Here is a 13,929-nt window from a genome sequence, read left to right as displayed (position 1 = left end):
GTACGGAGCGGAGCCGCGTGTGTACGAGGTGTACGGAGCGGAGCCGCGTGTGTACGAGGCGTACGGAGCGGAGCCGCGTATGTACGAGGTGTACGGAGCGGAGCCGCGTGTGTGCGAGGCGTACGGAGCGGAGCCGCGCGTGCGCGAGGCGTACGGAGCCGAGCCGCGCGCGTACGAGGTGTACGGAGCAGAGCCGCGCGTGTGTACGAGGTGTACGGAGCGGAGCCGCGTGTGTACGAGGTGTACGGAGCAGAGGGTGTGTATACAATGTGTATGTAGTGGAGCCGCGTGTGTACGAGGCTTACGGAGCGGAGCCGCACGTGTGCGAGGCGTATGGAGCGGAGCCGCGCGTGTGCGAGGCGTACGGAGTGGAGCCGCGCGTGTGCGAGGCGTACGGAGCGGAGCCGCGCGTGTGAGGCGTACGGAGCGGAGCCGCGCGTGTGCGAGGCGTGCGGAGCCGCGTGTGTGAGGCGTACGGAGCGGAGCCGCGCGTGTGCGAGGCGTGCGGAGCCGCGTGTGTGAGGCGTACGGAGCGGAGCCGCGCGTGTGCGAGGCGTATGGAGCGGAGCCGCGCGTGTACGAGGCGTACGGAGCGGAGCCGCGCGTGTACTAGGCGTACGGAGCGGAGCCGCGCGTGTACGAGGCGTACGGAGCGGAGCCGCGCGTGTGCGAGGCGTACGGAGCGGAGCCGCGCGTGTACGAGGCGTACGGAGTGGAGCCGCGTGTGTACGAGGTGTGCGGAGCGGAGCCGCGCGTGTGCGAGGTGTACGGAGCGGAGCGGCGCGTGTACGATTTGTACGGAGCGGCGCGTGTACGGGGCAGAGCGGCGCGTGTACGAGGCGTACGGAGCGGAGCCGCGCGTGTACGAGGCGTACGGAGCGGAGCCGCGCGTGTACGAGGCGTACGGGGCGGAGCGGCGCGTGTACGAGGCGTACGGAGCGGAGCCGCGCGTGTACGAGGCGTACGGAGCGGAGCCGCGCGTGTACAAGGCGTACGGAGTGGAGCCGCGTGTGTACGAGGTGTGCGGAGCCGTGCGTGTACGAGGCGTAGGGAGCGGAGCCGTGCGTATACGAGGCGTAGGGAGCGGAGCCGCACGTGTACGAGGCGTAGGGAGCGGAGCCGCACGTGTACAAGGCGTAGGGAGCGGAGCCGCACGTGTACCAGGTGTACGGAGTGGAGCTGTGTGTACGAGGTGTACGGAGCGGAGCCGTGTGTACGAGGTGTACGGAGCGGAGACGTGCTGAGCAGAGACGCACGTGTACAAGTTGTAGGGAGCAGAGCCGCGTGTTTACGAGGTGTACAGAGCGGAGCTTTGTGTACAGAGCGGAGCCATGTGTATACGAGGTGTACGGAGCGGCCAAAAGCAAAGCCCTCGAGGTGTGAAGAACATACGACCCCCTAAAGTGACCCCATTTCGGACACTGTACCCACAAGGGAAGTCATCTGAGGGTGTAATGGTTCTTACGTTCTTATGCCACAGGTGTCTCACTGATTTCTTTACCACTCGGTTGTGTGTAAATAATATTACATTTGCTCAGAGCCACAGCGAGGGGTTCAGCCAGGGGCGGACACACCGCCGATGCAGCCGCACCCAGGCAGTAGACCACGCAGCTGCTATAGTGCCCTTGACTGAGGGCTGATGCTGCTTAATCCCGTCCACTCCCACCCGTAATGATTTTTGATACCCTGGGCAGAGTGCGGGCATTGAAAAATGGGGCATGTCATGCAGGAGAGAGGCTGCTGGCCAATGAATGCTTTCCCATCAGACTATTGAGAGCGCTCATTGACTGCTGTGTCTGTCCTCCTGCAGGGACTTAGGCTAAGTGCCCACGTAGCGTTTTTCAAGCGTAAATGCTGCGGAATTTCCGCAGCATAAACGCTTGTTAAACGCTAGGTAATCCGCCCCCCATGGTCCCCAAGGGGATTCCGCACTGTCAATGCCCATGCTGCGGATTTTTCCGCAGCTTTTATGCTGCGCTCAAAAATCCGCAGCATGTCCATTAATTTTGCGGAAGCGCGGCGTAATCGCCGCCATTGACTTGCATTGAGACGCATATAATCGGTGTCAGTACATTTGTACTCACAGATTATATGCGTTTCAATGTGCGGATGGTACCCAGTTCTGGAGGAGAGGAGACTCTCATCCAGACCTGGGTACCATTGTACCTGTAAAAAAAAGAATAAAATAAAGTTTATATTCACCTTCTGACAGCCCCTGGTCTCCTCCTCTGTGTTTGCGGGCAGGACTGAAGGACCTGCGGTGACGTCACAGTCATGTGACCGCAGGCCTTTCAGTGCAGTGTCCCGCGAACAGCTGGCAGCCAGGAACCAGCGCTGCAACACACGCCGGGCCATCGGAGGGTAAGTATAGGTTTATTTTTTTATTTTTAAACATTCTTACGGTCACACTGTATAAATCCATGCTGTTTGCATGGATTTATATACTGTGACCTAGTTGTCAAGCACTTTCCAAGTGATGCTAAAATCGCCTGGAAAGTGCTTGTCAGAAACGCATGTGAAACGCATGCATGCTGTAACACCAGACTGCTGCAGGTTTGAAGCTGCATAAGCACGCAGTGTCAAACCCACAGCTGCTCCTGACCATGTGCACATACCCTAACAGTTCCCATAGAACACCATATCACATACATAGCAGCAGCTTTTGTTTTGGCCAAAAGATTTTGTAAGCCGCCACCACGACAAGGTAGACTCTTCTGGCAGGGCCCTACTCTACTCTAACCTATTAAACATTTCTTAAAATATCCAGTACTCTATTTAGGTATATTTTTCTTTAAGGGAATGTGTCACATACATTTTTTCATATAATATCACATACAAAGGGACAAAAACCGTCACACCATGGCCGGACTGCATATTACCACCACATAGTGACCAAATAATACCACATACAAAGAATACTGACACACGATGACTAGACCACATATCACCACATAGTGACCAAATAATACTACATACAAGGAGCAAATACCACCACACCATGGCCGGACCACATTTTACCACCACATAGTGACCGAACAACACCACATACAAGGAACAAGTACCACCACACCATGACCAGACCACATATTACCACCAGATAATGACCAAATAATACTACATACAAGGAACATAGAATTAAACCTCATACTCTTGTTCATGCATATTTGTATCCCACCCTGTATATAAACTGTTTATTGCAGGAAATTTGTGTGAAAACCACCGATGTTACTAAATACACCAGCATCTGATCTGGTGCAAAGCATAATATTCTGGCAAAGGATCATAGAGCCGCAGATATTCCAAGCATTATCAATCATATCAACGGGAGGCAAATAGATGCATCATTGTAAAACAGACAAAAACAAGTATGTACAAAACACTGGTGAGATTACTGTAGAACATTGCAATGGTGAATCAGATTAGATGGAATGTACAAATCCATGCTATCCAGGAGTTGGATGTATAACAGATCAATTGCAATGGGATACGTCTGCATAGAGTCTGATGCAAAACCTGATCGTGAGGCTATAGGTATAGCAAGCATTTCTATCTGTATCAATGAAAAACAGATTGTAATGGAAATATTGAAAATCTTTTCTTCTCCCCTGTCATAGATATTAAGAAGTCTCTCTCAGACTCCTCTTCCCTCCTCCCCTATAGTAATTGTCCACGGGAGAAGAGCTGACACTTTGGCCAGTGGCCTCTATGCAAATCAACACACATATGAGAAGGGCCTTGTAAGCAAATGCTGGCCAAAAAGCTGCTACCAAACTCAATTAACACAGGCTTGTGATAGATTTACAGCTAACTGGCTAACTGAGAAGGTTGCAATCCCAGTGCTTCAAAGGGAATGTAACAAAGGCCTGCAGACGGCCCGAAGCCAATATGGAATAACTAAAGTTCCATATGTCCGATAATAATGGGGCCTATATTTTGGGTGGCAGGGTCAGCTAAGGAACAATATGGATATTTAACAGTCACTGTAAGCCCCTCTGGGGAGTTGTGGCGCAAAAGTAACAAAATAGCAGACGGCAGCTATACCGTGTGTGGTCTCTGGAGAAAGGTAAAATCATAACGGAAAATATGGTATCACTTTTGGGCCTCTACGATCAACCCATGATAAGTTATTGCAAAAAACATATCTAATAAAAATATGAAGGCTGGAGACTAGCCCCCGTGATGTCATCACAGGGGGTATGTGGGCAGGTCTCCCTTTAGGCATAAAAGAATCCACGGAGGATGAATCAGCACTTATGTTGGAAGTTACATATTTTGTGTAGCACGGGTCACATTCGCTGAACGGCATCGGAGTGCTTCCCTCCACCTATACTGAGTCGTCCCTGCGAACAGTATAGAGTAAGTTGAGAATTGGAAGACAACAGTAATGTGTTGCCTGACAAAGGTTTTCTATAGCGTGTGGTGTCCACTTTATGAGATGTTACTATCCCTGTCAGGAAAATATCCAGAAATGGAGTGGAAATCATAGGTTCGCTGACAGTGAATTTTAAATTTAAGGAATAGGAATTCAATTACAAAACAAATTGTGACACTAACTGGGAGTCACCTCTCCATACCAAAAGTACATCATCAACATATCTACCAAGCAAAAAAATGTGCTCAAAAAATGGATTATCATCAGAAAAAATGTAAATTTCTTCCCACCACGACATGTACAGAATAGCCAAAGATGGTGAGAATTTGGAGCCCATGGGGGCTCCAAATACTTGTAAATAATATTTAGAATCAAACATAAAATTGTTGTGGGACAACAAATATTTTATGTTATAATGAACCTTTTTAAATTCACAGAATATCCACTATATTTATTTAAATGGTGTTGAACGGCAATGACGGCCAATGCGTGAGGGATGGAGGAATACAGGTTGACAACATTGCTGGTGACAAACCTATACTTTTCCTGCCACACGAACCTGTCAAACACCCTCAGGACAGACGTAGTATCTTTCACATAGCCTGGTGTTTGAATAACCAGAGGATACAAATGTTCACCAGCCATTGGTTAAATACTCATTCAATGAACCCATACCCTAGATAATAGGGTGAAGGGTGGGGGAGGGGAGATACCCATGTGTGTTTTGGGGAGCCCATGAAAAATTGGATAATCAGGAAAGAGCCAGAGCTTTGTTATTAAACACCGACAAATAAATGCCTTCCTCCAGAATAGTGGACAACATTGTTTTATACAAATTGATAGGATTCATAGAGACCACCGGAGCAGATTTCATATATCAACAGTTCTAATAGCACATACTCCGGGGCATCAAAACATTTTGTGTCCATAGAGAATAATGATCTCACACATTTTTCTTTCTTTGGTCATGAAAAAGTTAATTATCCGGTAAGGGGTGGAAACAGACAGAAACACCTTAATATGCGTGAAGCCTTCTGGATCTGACGTGTAAATACTAAATACCCTTCGGGTAATGAATTTCCGCAATGACCTGTTTTACATCTATTGATGAAATTCATACTGGTTTCTTCCCAGCAGACATCTATATGGTGACATTCCAGGTTTTCTGAATTTATTTAGTGTTTTTCCGGTTATTATTTGCCGGTGTACTTATTTGCCTTTCTGTATATTGCGCTATCATTGCTGATTCATCTTCGCAGAACGCACAGAAATGATGCAAATATCTTAAAGATTTTCAGCAATGACTGAGTATTTCCATTGCAATGTTCTGCAGCTTATTTATCTTCCATTTCTCATATATTTATTTTTGTCAGTTTTTTCACAATATAATTCAATGATTTGTTTTTCGTTGATACAGATAGAAATTCCCGCTACATCCACAGCTTCACGATTAAGTTCTGCATCAGATATTTGTTTTTATCAGTTTTATTATAATGTAATGACCTGTTTTTCGTTGATACAGATAGAAATACTTGCTCCATCTATAGCCTCACGATCAGGTTCTCCATCAGACTCTATGCAGACGTCTCCCATTGCCATTGATCTGTTATACATCCAGCTCCTGGATATCATGGATTTGTACGCTCCATCTAATCTGATTCGCCATTACAATTCTCCACAGTAATCTGATTCGCCATTACAATGCTCCGCAGTAATGTGATTCGCCATTACAATGCTCCACAGTAATCTAATTCGCCATTACAATGCTCCACAGTAATCTCACCAGTGTTCTGTACTTGTTTTCGTCTGTTTTACAATGATGCATCCATTTGCCTCCCGTTGATATGACAGATAATGCTCGGTATATCTGCGGCTCTATGATCCTTTACCAGGATATTATACTTTGCAGTAGATCAGATGCGGGTGGATTTCCTTGTAAATTTTCTACTATGTTTTGAATTTTGATTTGCATATTTTTTTTCCCCTTTATATGTTCATTGTTATAGGTTTATAGTTTCTCCATACTGGTTATTGTGCATATTATTTTATATTATATTTTTACGTGTGTCAGATCGATAAGAACAATATTTCTATTCACAATTTAGACATTGATGCGTTTTCTCTGTTTATTGGACATTGTTATTGCGATGCTCTATACTGAATCTATCATCCATCTCATGTATACATGTTCCTGTCCCTCTATAATCAGTATATCCTCCCACCTTCCGTTGCTATAGTTGATGGCATTTGGGATGTTCTGACCCTGTGATCTCACACCTGTACACTTAATCCCGGTGTTGTGTTCCTATATGGGATAAGCCCCTGGCAGCTAACACCGGTGGTCTTCACACAAATGTCCTGCAATAAACAGTTTATATACAGAGGGGATACGGATATGCATGAACAAGAGTATGAGGTCTAATTCTATCTTATTCTTCACCATCATGGTGTTTTGCATTTCTGGCTTGTTGTGTGACGCTTGCAATGATCATCTTGTCTGTATTTGATCTCGTCTCCCTCAATGTGAACTGTGGCTTGGATTTTCTTCACACCTTTTTAATGTCTAATTGATTTCTCATTTCGTGTCATGTGACCTCATTGTACTTGTATATATATGACTTCATTGTCCTTTTCTCATCTGCTATGACTAAGGGCGCAACCCTAGCGCCAGAAACGCATAAGAATTTTAAATTGTTTCCCTTTTTTTAAATGAAACAATAAAGTTTTTTCATATTGTACCTGTTGGAGTGCCGATTTTCTCCTTTTAGTTTTCTTCATATGGCTGTGCTCACCAGCCAGACCAGCACCGTACAGTGGACTATCTTCACCCTGTTTGAATTCAGCGTTGCAGCTCCCTAACCCTCTCACCTGTGTATAATGTCACCGGTGATCTCTGTATTATCTGTACTCTGACACTATATACAGAGCTCCTGTGTATAATGTCACTGGTGATCCCTGTATTACCTGTACACTGACACTATATACAGAGCTCCTGTGTATAATGTCACTGGTGATCCCTGTACACTGACACTATATACAGAGCTCCTGTGTATAATGTCACTGGTGATCCCTGTATTATCTGTATACTGACACTATATACAGAGCTCCTGTGTATAATGTCACTGGTGATCCCTGTATTACCTGTACACTGACACTATATACAGAGCTCCTGTGTATAATGTCACTGGTGATCCCTGTACACTGACACTATATACAGAGCTCCTGTGTATAATGTCACTGGTGATCCCTGTATTATCTGTATACTGACACTATATACAGAGCTCCTGTGTATAATGTTACTGGTGATCCCTGTATTACCTGTACACTGACACTATATACAGAGCTTCTGTGTATAATGTCACCAGTGATCACTATATTACCTATACACTGACACTATATACTGAGCTCCTGTGTATAATGTCACTGGTGATCACTGTATTACCTGTACACTGACACTATATACAGAGCTGTGGTGTATAATGCCACTGGTGATCCCTGTATTACCTGTACACTGACACTATATACAAAGCTGTGGTGTATAATGTCACTGGTGATCTCTGTATTACCTGTACACTGACACTATATACAGAGCTCCAGTGTATAATGTCACTAGTGATCCCTGTATTACCTGTACATTGACACTATACACTGTATACTATGTACAGAGCTCCTGTGTATAATGGCACTTATGGTAATATTAGTATTTTTTTTTATTAATGATCAGGATTGTAGTATTCGGTCACTATGTGGTAGTAATATGTGGTCTGGTAATGTTGTGGCGATATTTTTCCCTTGTACGTGGTATTATTCGGTCACTATGAGGTGGTAATATGTACTCCAGTCATGGTTTGGTGGTATTTGTTCCTTGTATGTAGTATTATTCGGTCACTATGGGGTGGTAATATGTGGTCTAGTCATGGTGTGGCGGTATTCTTTGTATGTGGTAATATTCGGCCACTATGTGGTCCGGCCATAGTGTGACGGTATTTGTCCCTTGTATGTGTTATTATTGGTCATTTTAAAAAATGTATGTGACACATTCCCTTAAAGAAAAATAAATAAAAATATACCTAAAAAGAGTACAGGATATTTCCAGAAATGTTTAATAGGCTAGAGTAGAGCAGGGTCCAGCCAGAAAAGCCCACCTTGTCATGGTGTTGGCTTACAAACTCTTTTGGCCAAAACAAAAGCTGCTGGCTATGTATGTGATCTGGTGTTCTATGGGAATTTTTAGGTTTTGTGCACACAGTCAAGAGCCACTGCGGGTTTGACACTGCGTGCGTATCCAGCATCAAACCTACAGCGGCCAGATGTTACAGCATAGTGCATGGATTTCTAGAAATCCCATATCCACTCTGCAATTCTGTGCACCTGCAGATTACCCGCGGAAATTGACATGCGGCACATCTTTCAGACCAGCAGCATGTCAATTTGACTTGCGGGTTCACATGTGGACTTTCTCCACAGACTTTACCTTTATGTGGAAAGTCCGCATGTACAAAAAAAAAAATCGCGCCACTCTTTTGCATAAAATGAGGGCAGAAGCCACGCGGCTATCCCGCAGCTTTGGGGCCGCAGGCGGCTCCTGACTGTGAGCACATAACCTTAATGTGTGATTACTAAGGATGTGGTGCAGAAGTGGAGTTTTTCCAAGAGTGAACGGTGTGACTGATGAAGGTTCGAGGAGTGAAGGCGGAGCTGGGGTGGAGCCTGGGTGGAGTCTCAGGGGGCCCGAAAATTTTGCCAGTAAGGGACCTGAATTTCCTGGTGGCAGCCCTGCACACATATACATACACTCATATACTAATCTTTTATGATATTGGGGTCTTCTGGAAAGGGCTGCAGAACGCACTGTGGAGGAGAGGACACAGCAGACAGGACTGATTTCAGCTTCCTGCCCCTACGTGCTGTCCGATGCTGTGGACTCTCCTCCCCCACCCTCTACTCTTTGAGGAAATGCTGCTGGGAAGGGAACAGCAGGAGACAGAAGACCCACTGTAAGACCCTGCAGGAGGACAGACAGCAGTCAATGAGCGCTCTCATCAGTCTGATGGGGAATCGTCCATTGGCCAGCGGCCTCTCTCCTGCATGACGCGTCCCCTTTTTCAATGCTCGCACTTTGCCCTAGGTATCAAAAATCATTATGGGTGGGAGTGGACGGGGTTAAGCAGAATCGGGCCCCATAACTGAGGGGCCCAAAAGCAGCTGCGTGGTCTACTGCCTGAGCAGTACGCCCCTTCCTGCATGGGCCCCCCTCCACCTCTGGGCCCGGGTGTGGCTGCATCGGCGGTGTGTCCGCCCCTGGCTGAACCCCTCGCTGCGGCTCTGAGCAAATGTAATATTATTTACACACAAATGAGTGGTAAAGAAATCAGTGAGACACCTGTGGGATAAGAACGCCCATTACCAGGGCCAGCCCAGGTTTTTGTGAGCCCCGGGCGAAAAAGTCTCAGTGGCCCCTTTAACACATACCACGATTCATGATGCACAGATACCTCAGAGAAATATATATATATAGTACAAGGCCAAGGATTTCACTTACTACATTACATGAGCGATATCTATTGTAAATTCTACAATAGCTCAGAAACCGGCGAATCGCTCCACACAGTATACTGGCCCCCATATAACGCTCCATACAGGATACTGGCCCCCATATAACGCTGCATACAGGATACTGGCCCCCATATAATGCTCCATACAGAATACTGGCCCCCATATAATGCTCCATACAGGATACTGGCCCCCATATAACGCTCCATACAGGATACTGGCCCCCATATAATGCTCCATACAGAATACTGGCCCCCCTATAACGTTCCATGCAGGCTGCGCCCCAACATACTGCCTCATGCAGGCTGTTCCCCCCACATAATGCTCCATGCAGGCTGTTCCCCCCACATAATGCCTCATGCAGGCTGTTCCCCCCACATAATGTCCGACACAGGCTGTTCCCCCCACATAATTCCCCACACAGGCTGTTCCCCCCACATAATGCCCCATGCAGGCTGTTCCCCCCACATAATGCCCCATGTAGAATGTCACCCCCCCCCTTATAATGCCCCATGCAGGATGTCACACCCCTCCTCCCTTATAATGCCCCATGCAGGATGTCACACCCCGCCTCCCTTATAATGCCCCATACAGGATGTCACCCCACCCCCTTATAATGCCCCATATAGGATGTCACCCCCCCTTATAATGCCCCATGCAGGATGTCACACCCCTCCCTCCCTTATAATGCCCCATGCAGGATGTCAGGATGTCACACCCCCCTCCCTTACAATGCCCCATACAGGATGTCACACACACCCCCCTCATAATGCCCCATGCAGGATGTCACACCCCCCTCTCCCCACCCCACCATATAATGCCCCATGCCTCCATACAATAAAAAAAAAATCAAATACTCACCTCACTTCTCCTTACCTGCTGCCGCTGCTCCAGACTCCTCAGCGTCTTCCCACTCTGCGCTGTGACGGCTCAGGAGAGAGCGCGGTGTAAAGACGTCACCGCACCCTCTGACTTGAGACGTCACAGTGCAGCAGCCGCAGAAGAGACCGGAACTGCTGCGGAGGCACGGGGAGCGGTAAGTAATGTGCCGGATGCCGGGGCCCTGATCAAGGACGGGGTCGGGTGCTGGCACCGCTCTCCTCCGCTCAAGGGTCCCATAGCGCAGCTGGGTGCCCAACGGCGAGTGGGCCCCCCCACCTGCTCAGGGCCCTGGCACTTGCCCGGGTGCTGACACCGGCCCTGCCCATTACACCCTCAGATGACTTCCATGGTGGGTACAGTGTCTAAAATGGGGTCACTTTAGGAGGTTGTATGTTCTTCACACCTTGGGGGCATTGCTATTGGCTCCCACAAGTGAGGACTGACAAAGATACACAGCTCCGCTCCGTACACACGCGGCTCCGCTCCGTACAGCTCGTACACACGCGGCTCCGCTCCGTACACCTCGTACACGCGCGATTCTTCAGGCTTGAAATTATGTTGGTCAATGTTCCAGAAGGCAGAGGGAAAAATAATGGGAGGCAGGCGAGTGAAAAAACCCTCATCAACGAAAGGATGCAGTACACCTCGTACACGCGCGGCTCCGCTCCGTACACCTCGTACACGCGCGGCTCCGCTCCGTACACCTCATACATGCGTGGCTCCGTACGCCTCGTACACAGGAGGCTCCGCTCCGTACGCCTCGTACACACGCGGCTCCGCTCCGTACGCCTCGTACACACGCGGCTCCGTTCCGTACACACGCGGCTCCGCTCCGTACGCCTCGTACACACGCGGCTCCCCTCCGTACGCCTCGTACACACGCGGTTCCGCTCCGTACACCTCGTACACACGCGGCTCCGCTCCGTACACCTCGTACAAGCGCGGCTCCGCTCCGTACACCTCGTACAAGCGCGGCTCCGCTCCGTACACCTCGTACACGCGCGGCTCCGCTCCGTACAACTCGTACACGCGCGATTCTTCAGGCTTGAAATTATGTTGGTCAATGTTCCAGAAGGCAGAGGGAAAAATAATGGGAGGCAGGCGAGTGAAAAAACCCTCATCAACGAAAGGATGCAGTACACCTCATACACGCGCGGCTCCGCTCCGTACACCTCGTACACGCGCGGCTCCGCTCCGTACACCTCATACACGCGCGGCTCCGTACACCTCGTACACACGCGGCTCTGCTCCGTACACCTCATACACGCGCGGCTCCGTACACCTCGTACACACGCAGCTCCGCTCCGTACACCTCGTACACGCGCGGCTCCGCTCCGTACACCTCGTACACGCGCGGCTCCGCTCCGTACACCTCGTACACGCGCGGCTCCGCTCCGTACACCTCATACACGCGCGGCTCCGTACACCTCGTACACACGCGGCTCCGCTCCGTACACCTTGTACACGCCCGGCTCAAATCCGTACACCTCTTACACACGCGGCTCCGCTCCGTACACCTCATACACGCGCGGCTCCGTACACCTCGTACACACGCAGCTCCGCTCCGTACACCTCGTACATGCGCGGCTCCGCTCCGTACACCTCGTACACGTGCCGCTCCGCTCTGTACACCTCGTACACGCGCGTCTCCGCTCCGTACACCTCGTACACGCGCGATTCTTCGGGCTTGAAATTATGTTGGTCAATGTTCCAGAAGGCAGAGGGAAAAATAATGGGAGGCAGGCGAGTGAAAAAACCCTCATCAACGAAAGGATGCAGTACACCTCATACACGCGCGGCTCCGCTCCGTACACCTCGTACACGCGCGGCTCCGCTCCGTACACCTCGTACACGCGCGGCTCCGTACACCTCGTACACACGCGGCTCTGCTCCATACACCTCATACACGCGCGGCTCCGTACACCTCGTACACACGCAGCTCCGCTCCGTACACCTCGTACACGTGCCGCTCCACACACCTCGTACACGCGCGGCTCCGCACATCTCATACACGCGCGGCTCCGTACACCTCGTACACACGCGGCTCCGCACACCTCGTACACACGCGGCTCCGCTCCGTACACCTCGTACACGCGCGGCTCCGTACACCTCGTACACACGCGGCTCTGCTCCATACACCTCATACACGCGCGGCTCCGTACACCTCGTACACACGCAGCTCCGCTCCGTACACCTCGTACACGTGCCGCTCCACACACCTCGTACACGCGCGGCTCCGCACATCTCATACACGCGCGGCTCCGTACACCTCGTACACACGCGGCTCCGCACACCTCGTACACACGCGGCTCCGCTCCGTACACCTCGTACACGCCCGGCTCAAATCCGTACACCTCGTACACACGCGGCTCCGCTCCGTACACCTCATACACGCGCGGCTCCGTACACCTCGTACACACGCAGCTCCGCTCCGTACACCTCGTACATGCGCGGCTCCGCTCCGTACACCTCGTACACACGCGGCTCCGCTCCGTACACCTCGTACACGCCCGGCTCAAATCCGTACACCTCGTACACACACGACTCTGCTCCGTACGTCTCGTACACACGCGACTCCGCTCCGTACACCTTGTACACACGCGGCTCTGCTCCGTACACCTCGCACACGCGCGGCTCCTCTACGTACACCTCGCACATGCGCGGCTCCTCTACGTACACCTCGTACACACACGGCTCCGCTCCGTACACCTCGTACACACGCGGCTCCGCTCCGTACACCTCGTACACACGCAGCTCTGCTCCGTACGCCTCGTACACACACGGCTCCGCTCTGTACACCTCGTACACACACGGCTCTGCTCCGTACACCTCGTACACGCGCGGCTCCGCTCCGTACACCTCGTACACACGCGGCTCCTCTCCGTACACCTCGTACACACGCGGCTCTGCTCCGTACACCTCGTACACACGCGGCTCTGCTCCGTACACCTCGTACACACGCGGCTCTGCTCCGTACACCTCGTACACGCGCGGCTCTGCTACATCCACACTGTAAACCCCTCCTGACCCCACACATAAACTTCAGCTCATCCAGCACCATGACAACCAGCACAGCAGAGTCCTGCATCCACTGAGGCCCCTGATCATGTGACCCCTGACTC

Source organism: Phyllobates terribilis, unplaced genomic scaffold, assembly GCF_046119375.1.
Source record: "Phyllobates terribilis strain yellow unplaced genomic scaffold, ASM4611937v1 Scaffold_17__1_contigs__length_24005725, whole genome shotgun sequence".
Classification (NCBI taxonomy): domain Eukaryota; kingdom Metazoa; phylum Chordata; class Amphibia; order Anura; family Dendrobatidae; genus Phyllobates; species Phyllobates terribilis.
This window is presented reverse-complemented; position numbering follows the sequence as displayed.